General features: G+C 43.9%; 1 pseudogene; it reads right to left on the minus strand.

Moving 5' to 3' along the window:
• The window catches only part of Nid2-ps3 (nidogen 2, pseudogene 3), a 96599-nt pseudogene that overhangs the window by 40793 nt on the left and 42869 nt on the right, over positions 1-12937 (minus strand).

The following is a 12937-nucleotide window of genomic DNA, read 5'->3' on the forward strand; positions in this document are numbered from 1 at the left end:
TTCAAATTGTTCAAGGCTGCCTACTTCCAGGAACCAATTGCAGTCCTCAGAGGGGACAATGTCTCTACCCTTGAGTGCTCCTGCATCAGATCCCAGAACCCTGCTCTTCTGAAAGACACTGTGCCTGCCATGCCCCTAGTACATTAAACTCCAGCACACAGGCTGATACATGCTCTGCCTTCTATCCTGGAGAAATTGCTTGCTCACTGAAACCTACCCTAATGGAATCCCTGAATCAAGATGGGTTAGGAGGAAGCTCTAGCTGGAGAGTCTACCATATTACCACAACAAAAAATTATCAATAGTGTTCCTACTAAATGTAAGAGAGGCCATTCAGAGTAAGAGCATTCCGCTTAGAGTCTATGTCTATTTCAGTGCCGATATAAGGAAAATGTGTAAAAGTAGTTTCTGAATTAACAAATATCAACTATGTTCAGATAGAGATTATATATGATATATATGACTCTCTGCATATATAACCCTAACCCTAACCCCTTACTCCTAACCCTAAACCCTAGCTCCTAACACTAACCCTGTGACATAGATTTTTTTTAACATTACAGGAGAAGCTGGGAAGGCAGCACAGCCTATGAAGTGCTTGCTGTGTGTGCATGAAGTCCTGATTTGAATGGCAGCACCCAGATCAAAAGCAGGTCGTGGCAGCACACTTGTAATCTCTGCCCTGGAGAGAAAAACAAGCAGATCCCTAGGGCTCACTGGCCAGCAAGCCTAGCCTAACTGGGGAGCCCCAGGTCCCAGAGAGACCCTGAGTAGAAAGACAAGATGTCTCCCAAGCAAAGACATTTAAAGTTGACCTCTGGTTCACACATGCATATGCACACATGTGCATGCACACCCACACTCTCACTCATAAATTAAAAAGTTTTAAAAAGACTGTAAGAAAATATAAATATTAGAATTGGCGACCTAGTTGCTTGTATTAGAAAAGTTTATTTTTTTCCACTATAAGCTTGTTATACATGATATTAGATAAACGTTTTAAAAAGAATGTATGAATGAATGACTGAGCGAATAAAACTTAACAGTGGGGACTGTCTTCTCTAGCCCTCTAGCTGGCTGGCCTGTGCCAAGGAGGCAGTGTTTGAGTTGAAGGTATTCTGTTGAACTGTAATTGAGATGTCAAACCCAAGGCATTACAAGGCTAGTCAGTAAACAAAACTGGATGTTAACCTGTCAAGTAAGAAACTGAAACTTAAAACAATTTCTCCATCTCTGCTGGTGCAGGTTTTAGGAAAACTTGTCTCTTCCTTTAAGTTCACAGAACAAACACAGGAACAACGGGCAAGCTCTTAGGGAAGACATCACTTCTGTAGCTCAGCGGCACTAGGGGAGTTAAAGCAAACACAGATTTGCTCCAGGTCTATGGCATTTTACACCCAGGTGGAATTTCACAAGAGGACTCTGTCTCTACCTACAGGAGGAATGAGGCCATTTACCCTCACCCACCCATACCCGCTTCACATGTTGCCAAGACCAAAGCCAGAGCAGAGTTGGTGTTTTCTCCAGGGAGACTGCAAAGCAGGCTCCTGCAGACAGAAGTATGTAAACTGTTACAAAGGCAATGTGGAGAAAGCTACAAGGAACTTACTAAGAAGTTCACGGCATGCTTGCTCACTCTCCTGTGATGTCAGCTAAGGCTGTGTAGTGTTTTGACACTTTAAAAAGTGTTGGCTTTGAAGAGGTGGCTTAGCACCTAGTAGTCCTTTCAGCATGCTAGCTCAAATCTCTGTATCCATTGTCAGTCAAGCAGTTCACAACTGCCTGTATGTAACAACTCCAGCTTCAGGGGGCCCAAGCCCTCTTCTGGCCCTACCAACAAGCAGACACAGAGAAAGACAAACACACACACACACACACACACACACACACACACACACACACACACACACGAATAAAATAAAAACCTTATAACGCGTTTTATACTATTGATTATAGTAAAAACGTCACGGGAGCAACATTAATGACCACAAGGAAGGGTGAGATTTTATACGGTTGTAATAAATGTTACAGAAATACACTGACCAGAGCATACTAAACAGCAGAACTAGCAAGTGAAACAGTAATATGGGCTCTGTGGACCCACTGTTGTCAACGGCAACAATAGTAAAGAAATAACTAGAAATGTACACACGAACCTAAGGGTTATTTTTGGTTTCTCCAGACAGGGTTTCTCTGTATTTTGTCCTGGAACTCACTTTGTAGACCAGGCTCGCCTAGAACTCACAGAGATCTGTTTGCCTCTCTGACTCTGCAGGGATTGTAGGTGAGTGACACCACACCCAGCTCATACAAAAAAAAAAAAAAAAAGTTGTTCCTTTATAAATTTCCCAAATTTTTAACTTTTTGATGAATATATCATTAGAAATATTTGTGTACTTATAGGTGATTCCAGAAAAAAGAAAAAAAAAACCTGTAAAGTGCCTTAAGTTCCCTCAGAGTCTTTGGTATCTGCACCTTAGTCCCTCATTTTACTAAGCGATTTTCATAGTGTTGAGGAGCAGAATCAAGGGAATGCCTCTTAGCCAATGTCTTAGTTTCCTGTTCAAGCCCAACCCTTCTGTTTATTCAGCAGGGTACCCCTCGCTTACCTCTCCAGACCATGCAGCCCCAAGCTTGTCCTCCTCCTAGGCGCCCACTTGCTCCCAGGTGGCCAGGAAGAAGTGGGTAGTGGGGAAACTGGACCCGGTCAGCGGGAAGCCTGTGCACAGGTAGCAAGCAGCCAGACTCAGCACAGCCCAGGAAGTGTCCTCCATACAGGATCCAGCCACTGCTGTGACTAGAGTGGATGTCAGCCAGGAATGGGGCAATGGCTGGGAAGTCAGTAGGTAAATCATCAATGACATATTAAGTCTCCCTGGGTAAGTCCTGGGTGGAGATGATGCCATTGGTGCCCACCTACAATAAGACCACAGGGCGGTGAAACAGTTCAGCAGGTAAGGGCACTCTGCTGTCAAACCTGATGACTTGAGTTTTAGGACCCGACAGACGGTGGGATAAAAAAAAAACAAAAACAAAAACAAAAACAAAAAAAAAAAAAACTGGTTGTTCTCTGCTCTGCATGAGGTGGCACGTGAATCCCGCCCCACATAAACATTTTTAAAGGGCAAAACCGTGGTCGCTCAAAGTGGTGGTGGGCAACCACCAGTCGAATGCACCTAAGGTCTGAGTTCTACTCGGGTCAAGAAGACTCCCTCCTCTTTGCAGGTTGAGACACATTCAGGGTAACAAACTCAACTTTGGCGACAGTGCTCAAGTGCACTGCGACCCACAGGTGCGGCCACTCTTGAACCTGCTCATCTTTCTCCACCACTGCACACCTTGGGCGTCGTGTCCTTAATTAGATTGCTATGCCTGCGTGCACAGCCTCCCACCGCCCCTAAACACAAACCGCACTAGCAGCCTCAACTTCATCTTCCTGCCTGGGAAGTTGAAGTAGAGGGGGACGGTTCCAACTCTCCCTTGAAATGATCCTTATTCCTCCACAGTAGGGATCAAGAAGCTGCAGCGCCACCGCTAAGCCCGGTCCCCAGCGGCGATGACAGTTAAACGTTGAGGTTAGTTGCTCCACACCCTGGGAAGAAACTACAACCCCACACCAAGCCACGCACCTCTGGGAGCTGAACTTACATAGAGGTTGCTGAACTGGACACCGTAGAAGCATAGAGGTACTGCTAGCTTCACAGCCGGGGAGCTTTCAAAGTCGCCCTCCTGTGGCAGCAGATCTCCCCACAAGTCCCCGTAAGGAAAGAGCTCCACAGGACGCAGAGCCCCGGCTCGTGACAGCAGCACGAGCACCAGGAGCAGCGATAGGCGGTGATGGCGCCTGGCTGTGGGGTCCCAAGACATGCTCATTCCTCCCTGGCTCTGCCCTCCACACCTCGAGTCTCTGCAGGCCACTGTGCCTGCAGATGCCCACTCGGACCTTTGGTCCGCAATGCGGACCCCAAAACCGCGCTGATTGGCTACAGCTCTCAGCCACTGACCAATCAGCGACTCTGAGAATGTATGCCAGCGGCTACTACAACTGGTTCTCATTAGGTTTCCTAAGACTGCTGTAGTTTGGTAGAGCAGCCAGCCTGGGAAGGTGAGACTGTTGGCCGGATCTGGTCTGGGCTGTCCCAAGTACTCCTGGGCTACCCACGACTCTCCAGTATGGGTAATGACGCTGCAGGAGGTGATCTCCTGGGCTGGAGGGACACTCAGTGCGCGGGCAGCTGTAGGTTCTAAGCGACTGTGCGCTCTAGGTTGGCAGAGCGAGGGAGGGTAATGAGATTACACACTGGAGTTTTCTCCCTGCCCTGGCGTCCCAGGTACCCCTCTCGCAAGAGGCCAGGCCATCGGATAAAGATTCAAAGAATCTTTGTCTCTATCCGGGGACTGCTCCGCCCCACCCGCATTTCCTGCTGAGAAGCATGCCTTTGTGAAAGGCTGACCCCCAAGTCCTATCCCCAATCCCTGGCTAACCTTTGGGAGGACACTGCCACCCTCTGAAATGTCCTCCCCAGCTGTTTACCTTCCCTGGGGCAAACCACCCCAGCGCAGACTGTGAATCCCACTTTGTGTGACACCATTCAATTGAAGCCTGGAGTGAAGCTGCCTGGCGCCAGGGCGGGACAACTGAGTGTTTTCTCCCAAAGTGAAGGAACTGCCCTAGCAGAGTCCATAACCCCAGCTGCCCTGTAGGGCTGGAAACCTCACAACCTGTGAGGTGCACCTGTGTTGGGGAACCCCCTCCACCATAAACAACATCCCCTCTGCTCTAAGCCTTGGGAGCCGGATGAGATTTTATTACCATTTTAATATCAGGAGCGTGAAATTTCCCACGTATAGCCAATTTTCTCTCAGCTAGGCCCACCCGCCACGGGATCCTTAGAAGCAAAGGTAGTTTTTAAAAAAGCCTTAGACATACTTTAAAGGACTCCCAAAACCAGCTTTCTCGTTGTGTTTTTCCCAGCCATGTAATTCTTAATTATTTATATATTATTTCATATATTTCTTTAAAATTGTCTCCAAGGGGCCAAATACTAAAATCCTTGAAGATACCAGACTGACAGACTCCTAATCAACACAACAGAAAAGGCCCAGAGCAGTTTGTCCCTGCAAGCTGGAGAGAGCTATGTTTTCTCCCTCAGAAAACAAACTGAAGCTTGCACTTTTTTTGCCTCATTTGTCCCCCTGTGACCAACTATTTACATTTTGCTGAGGACAAAATGGTGTCTCAGAGGCAGGAGGCGATTTGACTTGTCCAAATTATTTACTCTTATTTACTCTTAGTTATTTATTTAACCTTATTTACTCTTCCACCCACCGTACATTCTGCCTCTGGCTCAACATTTCTCCTCTGGCTAAGCATTCCTCCATTCAGCATAACAATAGCTCTAACTTTGACTGGAGGTCTAGCCTACAAATTAGAGGCAAACCAAAATCAAAGATGGAATCCCCACAGCTTGATTTCCTAGTGTTCTCTTTCTTGTATAAATGCCCATCCTCCCATGCACTCCTACTCTCCAACAACCCACCCCTGCCAACCTGAGAAGGGTAGGCTAGCTTGTGAATTCTGACCAACAGAATGGGGCCATAGTGATCAGAATTCACTTCAATGGCCTTTCTGTCTTGCCAGTCAACACCATATCTCCACTGGTTCTGAGGAAGCTATATACTGCCTTAGGAGGGCAACACATAGTAAAGAACTCCAGAGAGTCTCTGGTCACCAGCCAGCAAGAATCAAACTCTGCCAAGAGACCTGTAAATGAGCTTCTGGAGTCTTGAGATAGCACCACAACCATGGTTGACTTTGGTTGCAGCCATGTGATAGACCCTTGAAGCAAGGGCCTCATTTAAGCCATAACACATTCTTAATTCATAATGACCCTGAGAATTACTAAATATGTGTTGTCTTAAGGCATTTCATTTGAGAGGAGTTGCTGGACATAAATAGATAACCAAATCAGGAGAACACTGTGCTAAGGAAACTAAACTTGAAGAGTGTTTGGTTTTTTTTTTTTTTTTTTGGTTTGTTTGTTTGTTTGTTTGTTTTTTAAGTGATTACTGTCACGTGACTGGTGTATGTCAAAGTTTATCTTTAAACCCAGTTTTGTCTTGACTCTAGACTTCTACCTTCAACTGCAAATTGTACTGACTCAATGGCATTTTTACTTTCCAACGTAACTTAGGTTATATTCACCTCTGGCTATGCTACCAGCTGTCAAATGCCACCTCCTACATTTCATGATGTAGAACAACACTAGTCCCGTTCCCTGTGGTGGGCAAATTTTTCCACCAGTCTACAAATGACCCTTTGTATCCCTCAAGGCATGAAGCAATAGTCTTCAGAATGCTTTCCTGGACAACAACTTGATTTAGAAGCCTCTTGCTCAGCACATACCCCACGTTTACTTACCAAGGTGGAATGTCTTCCCATATCTCTCTTGTGATCCAATTAGACACCTTCAGTATGTTTTGGGAGAAGAAATGTTGTCTTATTCTGAGCCTGTCAAATGCCTAGAAATTCGAGGAGTATTTGTTGAGTGAGTAAAGCCAAGCAAGCCGTCCTGGGACTAGGACCCAGTTTTGCTAGCCCAGAACAGCGGTCTTTCTCACTGTTTACCCCACCTTTTCTACTAATCGGACCTAATTTGTAATCCTCTTTACCAGGCTGCTTAGCAACACACCCACTACTGTACTCCAGTTTTCATCAGTCTCTCATTCATTTGGCAATATTCCTGCAAGCTTACCCAGGTGGGTAAGCTATGAGGGCTTTCATGACCTGGTCCTCGACATTACTGGCCCATGATCACGATTAGGTTTGGAAACTGAAGCATAAGTACAAGGCTCTAACATACCATGTAGTCACCAGCAAAACAGGCAAACTGACTTTGAAAGTAAAGATAGTACTGGATTTGATTCCTACATAATCTGAGGATCAAGAAGTGAATCCGGCAGAGAGATGGCTGAAGTGAATGGTCTTGTGTCCCTGAATTACAGCTGTGCTTAAACAGACATTCTTTGGAGTTTCTACATTTATTTTTAAATGACTCCATGGCACCAAAAGAGAGGCTTCTCCTTTAATATGTCACTTTGTGTCTTTGGGAAAAGGCAATTTCTGTCATAGCTGTTCCACTAATCAGAGGGAAGAGCTGCTTCTCTGGTACCTATATCTCCGTTTGCAAGGATAGAATTTCTGTGAGCTGCCCAGCTGGCTGAAGAGGCAGAGGCCCCTTTCAAGCTCAGATGATAAGGGACTACAGAAGTGTTTAGTCCTCTTGGATTGGGTCCTTACGGTGACTGACACCATTTGAGAACTGAGATTATTTTATCTCCCTCAAGATAGGGACTGAACCAGACACCATGCTTCCCAATAGATCTCACGTGACTATCCACACATTCCTGTTATGAATACTGTGACCTCAAGAATGATGATACTTCCTGTTATTTTGCTTAGGAAAATGAAAGCACATCTGTTTCTCTGTGTGCAGATAGATGCAAGTTCTCAAGAGCACATTCTATGCATAGGTGGGGGAGCATGCTCAATGGTGAGTCAGATGAGCATGCTCCATGGTGAGTCAGACGAGCACGCTCCAAGGACAGGCCAGAAGTATATGCTCCATAGACTGTCAGACAAGCATGCCCCATGAAAAGTCAGAGGACCACACTCTGTGTGTAGACCAGCTCTTGTAGTACTCAGGGACTCTTTGCATAACTTTGCTATCCAACTATATTCCAAGGTTGGTGTGATGGCCTGTGAAAAAATAGAATAGGGCAAATTAGCACGTCTTCTCAGACTGAGGCTCATGTGGAATTATGTTGTGCCTAAGAAATAACACGCGCAAGATAGTATTTGATGTAAGATGTACAGTGTATAACGACTGTGAGTCTTGCAGTCTTGTCGTCTGTGTTACTGAGCATGTAGGTTTCCTACAATTTTAAGTACAGAGATGGTATGGGGGGCATTCAGATTCTTTCCCAACAGCCTTCCTCTTCTTTTCTTTGGACTCAAAAACTTCATACTGTTCAGATTCTGTGTGCAGCAAAGCTAGGAATGGTGGCCCCCATTCTGACAGACAACTAAAATTGGTCTGGCAGTCATGATTACAGTTGCTACCTCTTCCATTGCAGAACACATCCCCTGGATTTCTGAAACTGTGTGTTAGGGCTTTTTCTATGCACCCCTAGGACAGCACTGAGTTGTTAATTGGGTGCAGCTGAAGGGACTGGAGACTGCTCAGCAGTTAAAAGAATTTGCTGCTCTCATGGAGCCCCTGAGTTTGGTACTGAGCACCTACTTCATGCAACTCAGGACTGTCTCATACTCTAGGGAATGTGGAAACCAGAGACATGCAGACACACATACCTACACGTAGTTAAAAATCATAATAAAAGTAAGCCATAGAGGCATTAACAAAAACAGAATGGAACAAGATGCTTTAATAAGACTTACTGAAAAAGACCTATGCATTATTTATTTCTGGAAGTTTGGGGGCTGCAGGTAGTTGGCCATGAATAACTAAGGCAATAAAATACAAACCCATGGATAAAGGGTGATGCCTGAATGCCTTTACTCATTCCTACAAGTGTCTCCTGTGTCTTCTACCATTCCCTTTCTATTGGCCTTTCTCCTAATCCCTAACTATACCCCAGTCAAGCCATTAATGCTTTTCTCTACTTCCTACTGCATTGATTTCCTTCCTCTGCATTTTTAGAGTCTCTGCTGAGAAGGAATTTGAACTAGCCAGCTGCCTTCCTTTACAATACAGGGAAATGGACTGTTCCATTTCCACCAATAGATGGCTCAGATCGAGACCAGCTATGAAATCATATGACAAAATTCTCTATGCAATTTCCAGCCTTTTACCTTTAGACCTCTTTGGTATTTCTTGCCCTTCTGGAGTCTCTTTCTAGAAATTCTCTGCCCGGCTCTCCTCTCTGGTCATCTCCTTATATTCTTCCTTAAGGTCTTTGTTTTATGCCTCTGCTCTAAAAGCATGTCATTTCTGAGACCTGATTCTCTTTCTGCTCCATGCCATCCTGGAGTGTCCGGACTCTTCTAATGGCCCCTCATCACAGCTAGAGTCTCAGACCCAGCCCTGAGCCTTTGGCTTTTAAACCTATATCCAGCCTTTTTCTGAGTTTCCCCTGAGACTCCACATCAAGAACTAGAAGAATTTCTAAATTCCATGTTTCTTCTAAAGGCATGTATTGTTACCATTAGCCTGCTGCAGGTCCTCATTGTATCTCACCTGCTCCCTATGGTAGAAGAAATGGTAGCTTAACTTATTCGTTGTTTATTCCCAGTTTCCCATGCCAAAACCTTTTATACAAGGAGAATTACTGCTTGCTTAGCTTTTCTTACAGCCAAAGGTGGCCATTGGAGATGGTATGTACCTGACTTGCAGAAATCTACTAAGGCTGTTGGTCTCTGGAAGGGCCTTTATGATGGATGATAAAGGAACTGTTGGCTTATATCCCACTCTTGTATCATTAAACACAATTGCAAGGTCCTGTGCTCAACCAATCATCTTCTTATGGCAGAATGGCCTCTAGGAGAGCAAAGCATGACAAAGCCAAACTGCAGAGAGCAGAGTACCTGAATCAGTCACTGCCCTCCTGTCACCACCCCTTCACTGTGAGAGAAAACACACCGCTGCTGTCATAAGATTTTCTTACGTGTAGGCATTCCTATGCCTTATTAATATACTCTACACTTAACTCTGCACTGTCCATAAAATTTAAACAAATTTTGGTATGGTATATCTCTGTCTGACATGCTTTGGTGGAGCTTCCCCACCTTCCTGGAAAGCTAATGCTGTTCTGTATCTCCTCTGATATATCCTGTACTTTCCAGCCTTACATCATCAGAATACTGAACTGTTTCTCTCCAGTACCCCATCTGCAAAAACAGCTGGATCCTGGTATACCTCAGTGGATGCTGCTCCTTGTCATTCCCACCTGCAGATGTTCCAAAGAACCTGCTCTTTCTGCATGCCTAATACTTGGGCATATGTTTCTCAGCCTTTCATCTAAACTCTCCAGTACTCTAGTTAGGTCTGTCATTCTCAAAGGCCCCAGGGTGTAAACTGTAGTTTCATGTCATGGTATATCTTTGACCCACTCTGTCTGTCTCTGTCTCTGTGCTCTCTTACTACCTTATGTAGTCACTTAAGAATGCTTGTTTCTCTCATCACAGGACAAGAGATAGCTTTACAAATGTATTCCTGGCTGGCTTTGCATAGTCATTGGAACGTGGTCAGAGATGCATAGTATCTCTTTATCTTATTTTTAACAGCACAGACTTGCTACACAGGAATGTTCAGTAAACCCTTGCTGACATGAATAGGAAAAAATACTTCTAGAATGGCTTTCCTAACTCCCACACTTTCTCCTGTATAATCCACTCCCTGATCCTTTGCATTCTTGCTACATTCTTGATTGTTACTAGGAATACATGAGACTCGAGTTAAAAACAAAGAAAAACAAGAAGCAAACCCACACACAAATTATACTTAAGTATATTGTATCAGTCTCTATGTCCTCCACACAGAAGTCTTCCCCTCCCCAGACTCTGTTTCCCTTAGGTTCTACTTTTCATTTCCTTTAAGACTTTCCCAGCTGCCCTAACACAGAGTTCTGTAAATAAATGCTGGTGTACTTCTGATGATGCAGAAAGAGCTCATGGCTGCCCAAATATAACATCAGTGTGAGCTGTCTCCACTGGGTAGTGAAAGCAACCATGTTTCCAGTTGTCTTTGGCTTTCTTTGTGCTGTTTGCCTAGATATGCTGTGCTTTTCCCCAAATCAAATCACCTGTTATTATTACATGTGACCTGCTGGCCACCAGCACTTCCTCTAGAACTTGGTACTTGAGCCAGAACGATGTTCCTGAAGTCAATGATAGCAATAGCAAGCCTTAACTGAGCCATCTATAACGTACAGGGCTCGGCCTGGGCACTCTTTCCACTGTTTTGTTTATCCAGTAATCATGCCTCATTTTCAGATACAGAAATGGAGTATAGAGGGATTACCTGCCTTAACCAAGAACCCCCTCAGCAAGAGTGAAAACCAAACTTCAAGCCCACGCTATCTGACCTCTGACCTCCCTCAAAACATGAGCAACAGCTGAATCTCTAATTCTGCCAGTCAGTTCTTGTGTTCCAGATTTTCATGAAGCTAGAATTATATGTGCTCAACTAGACATACCTCATAAAATTAGAGGACTTTAAATATCTGAATTCTTTAGACTGAAAAAATATGACACCATGCCCTTTAAAAGCTTACAGTCTAGATTTGTTGATGATGTTCTCATAATTTATTGAAAATTTATTACACAATAGACATTGCAATGGATTTGCAATCTTCATCACATCGTATGAGATAAGAAAATTGAGATTTTGAAATTTTAAGTGGCTTACTCGTGCTCCAACAGATAACAGTAGCTAAATGAAAATCTGAATGGCCCGAAAAGCAACCTCACCCATAAATATAGCTATGCTTCATTAATCCAGCAGCAGGAGCAGGGATTGTAAGCCATCCAGAATTACTGCAAAGTTCTCAGAATTCTTCCGAGAATGAGCATCACACATTATACCACAACATAAAATACTAAATGAAGAGTGGGTTCCACTGAGATGGTATCGTTTACTGGTAGTAGAATGTCTTGTCACACACTGCATGTCTCTTCCTACTGAAGTACTATTGTCCAGATTTTCCTGGGCAGTAGTGAGTTCTCACTTTCTCAGTGATGGAAAAGGGGGCTATATTCTAAGGCTGCTTTTCTTCTTTGTTTTGGTCATTTTGTTGGCTACTTTTAGCTGTCATTTTTACACAATCTAGAATCACCTGGGAAGAGAGTCTTACTTAGGAATTGTTTCAATCATGTTGGACTATACGCACGTTTTGGTGGTTGTGGTGGTGGTGGTGGTAGATATCTTTAATTTTTTTTTAATCTCAGCACCCAACGACTATGTTACTCTTGGTACCAATTTTTGTTCTAGTCTTATTTGTCTTACTGTCATTACATATCCTGGCAAGAATCAACTTAGGGAACAAGGGATTATGGTGGCTTGAATGAGAGTGGCTGCCAAAGGTTCATATGTTTGAATACTTAGTAAGAAGTCCTAGCTCACTATGGGCAGCAGCAATCCCTAGGTTGGGCCCTGAACTATATATAGAAGTGAAAAAAGTTTGTAAGTAACTATCCGTGCAGATATGCTCTCTTTACTCTTGACTGTGAATATTCGTTAGCCATCTGCCTCAAATTCCTGCAATTCCTATGATTTTCCTGAAATAATGGACTGTTACCTGAAATTGTAAGTCAAATAAACTCTGTGTTTGTCAAGATTCTATTGCTATGAGGAGATACCATGACTAAAGCAACTCTTGTAAAAGAAAACATTTAATTGGGGGCTTGCTTACAGTTTTAGAAAATCAGTACACGTTATATTGGCCAGAAGCAAGTAAGAAGGTGCTGGGGCAGTAACTGAGAGCTGTACATCCTAATATATCCCAGAATGATACACTGAACTTTTAAACCTCGAAACCCACTCCTCCAATAACATGCCTCCTCCAATAAGGCCATACCTATTCCCAAAGGCCACACCTCCTAATCCTTCTCAAATAATTCAACTCCCTGATGACTGAGTATTCAAACATATAAGCCTATTGGGGTTCATATACAAAAGAATGTAAATGACTAAACTAAATACTACACCAAGGACTGTGGAGAACCAACCCACTCATTGGACATTCTGTGCATGTGATGGCTTGTACTGGGTAGGGTTTCTCCTAAAAGAAAGAAACACACAATGTAAAGCTGTAAAATTATAGGATACCTCAAACTGTGCTTTCCTCTTTGTGAAACATTAACAGACTTTAAAAATTCGGTTTTTACAAAAATCACGAGCAACAGAATACTGAGGCAGCC

The sequence above is a fragment of the Rattus norvegicus genome, chromosome 2, assembly GCF_036323735.1.
Source record: "Rattus norvegicus strain BN/NHsdMcwi chromosome 2, GRCr8, whole genome shotgun sequence".
NCBI classification, from domain to species: Eukaryota; Metazoa; Chordata; class Mammalia; order Rodentia; family Muridae; genus Rattus; species Rattus norvegicus.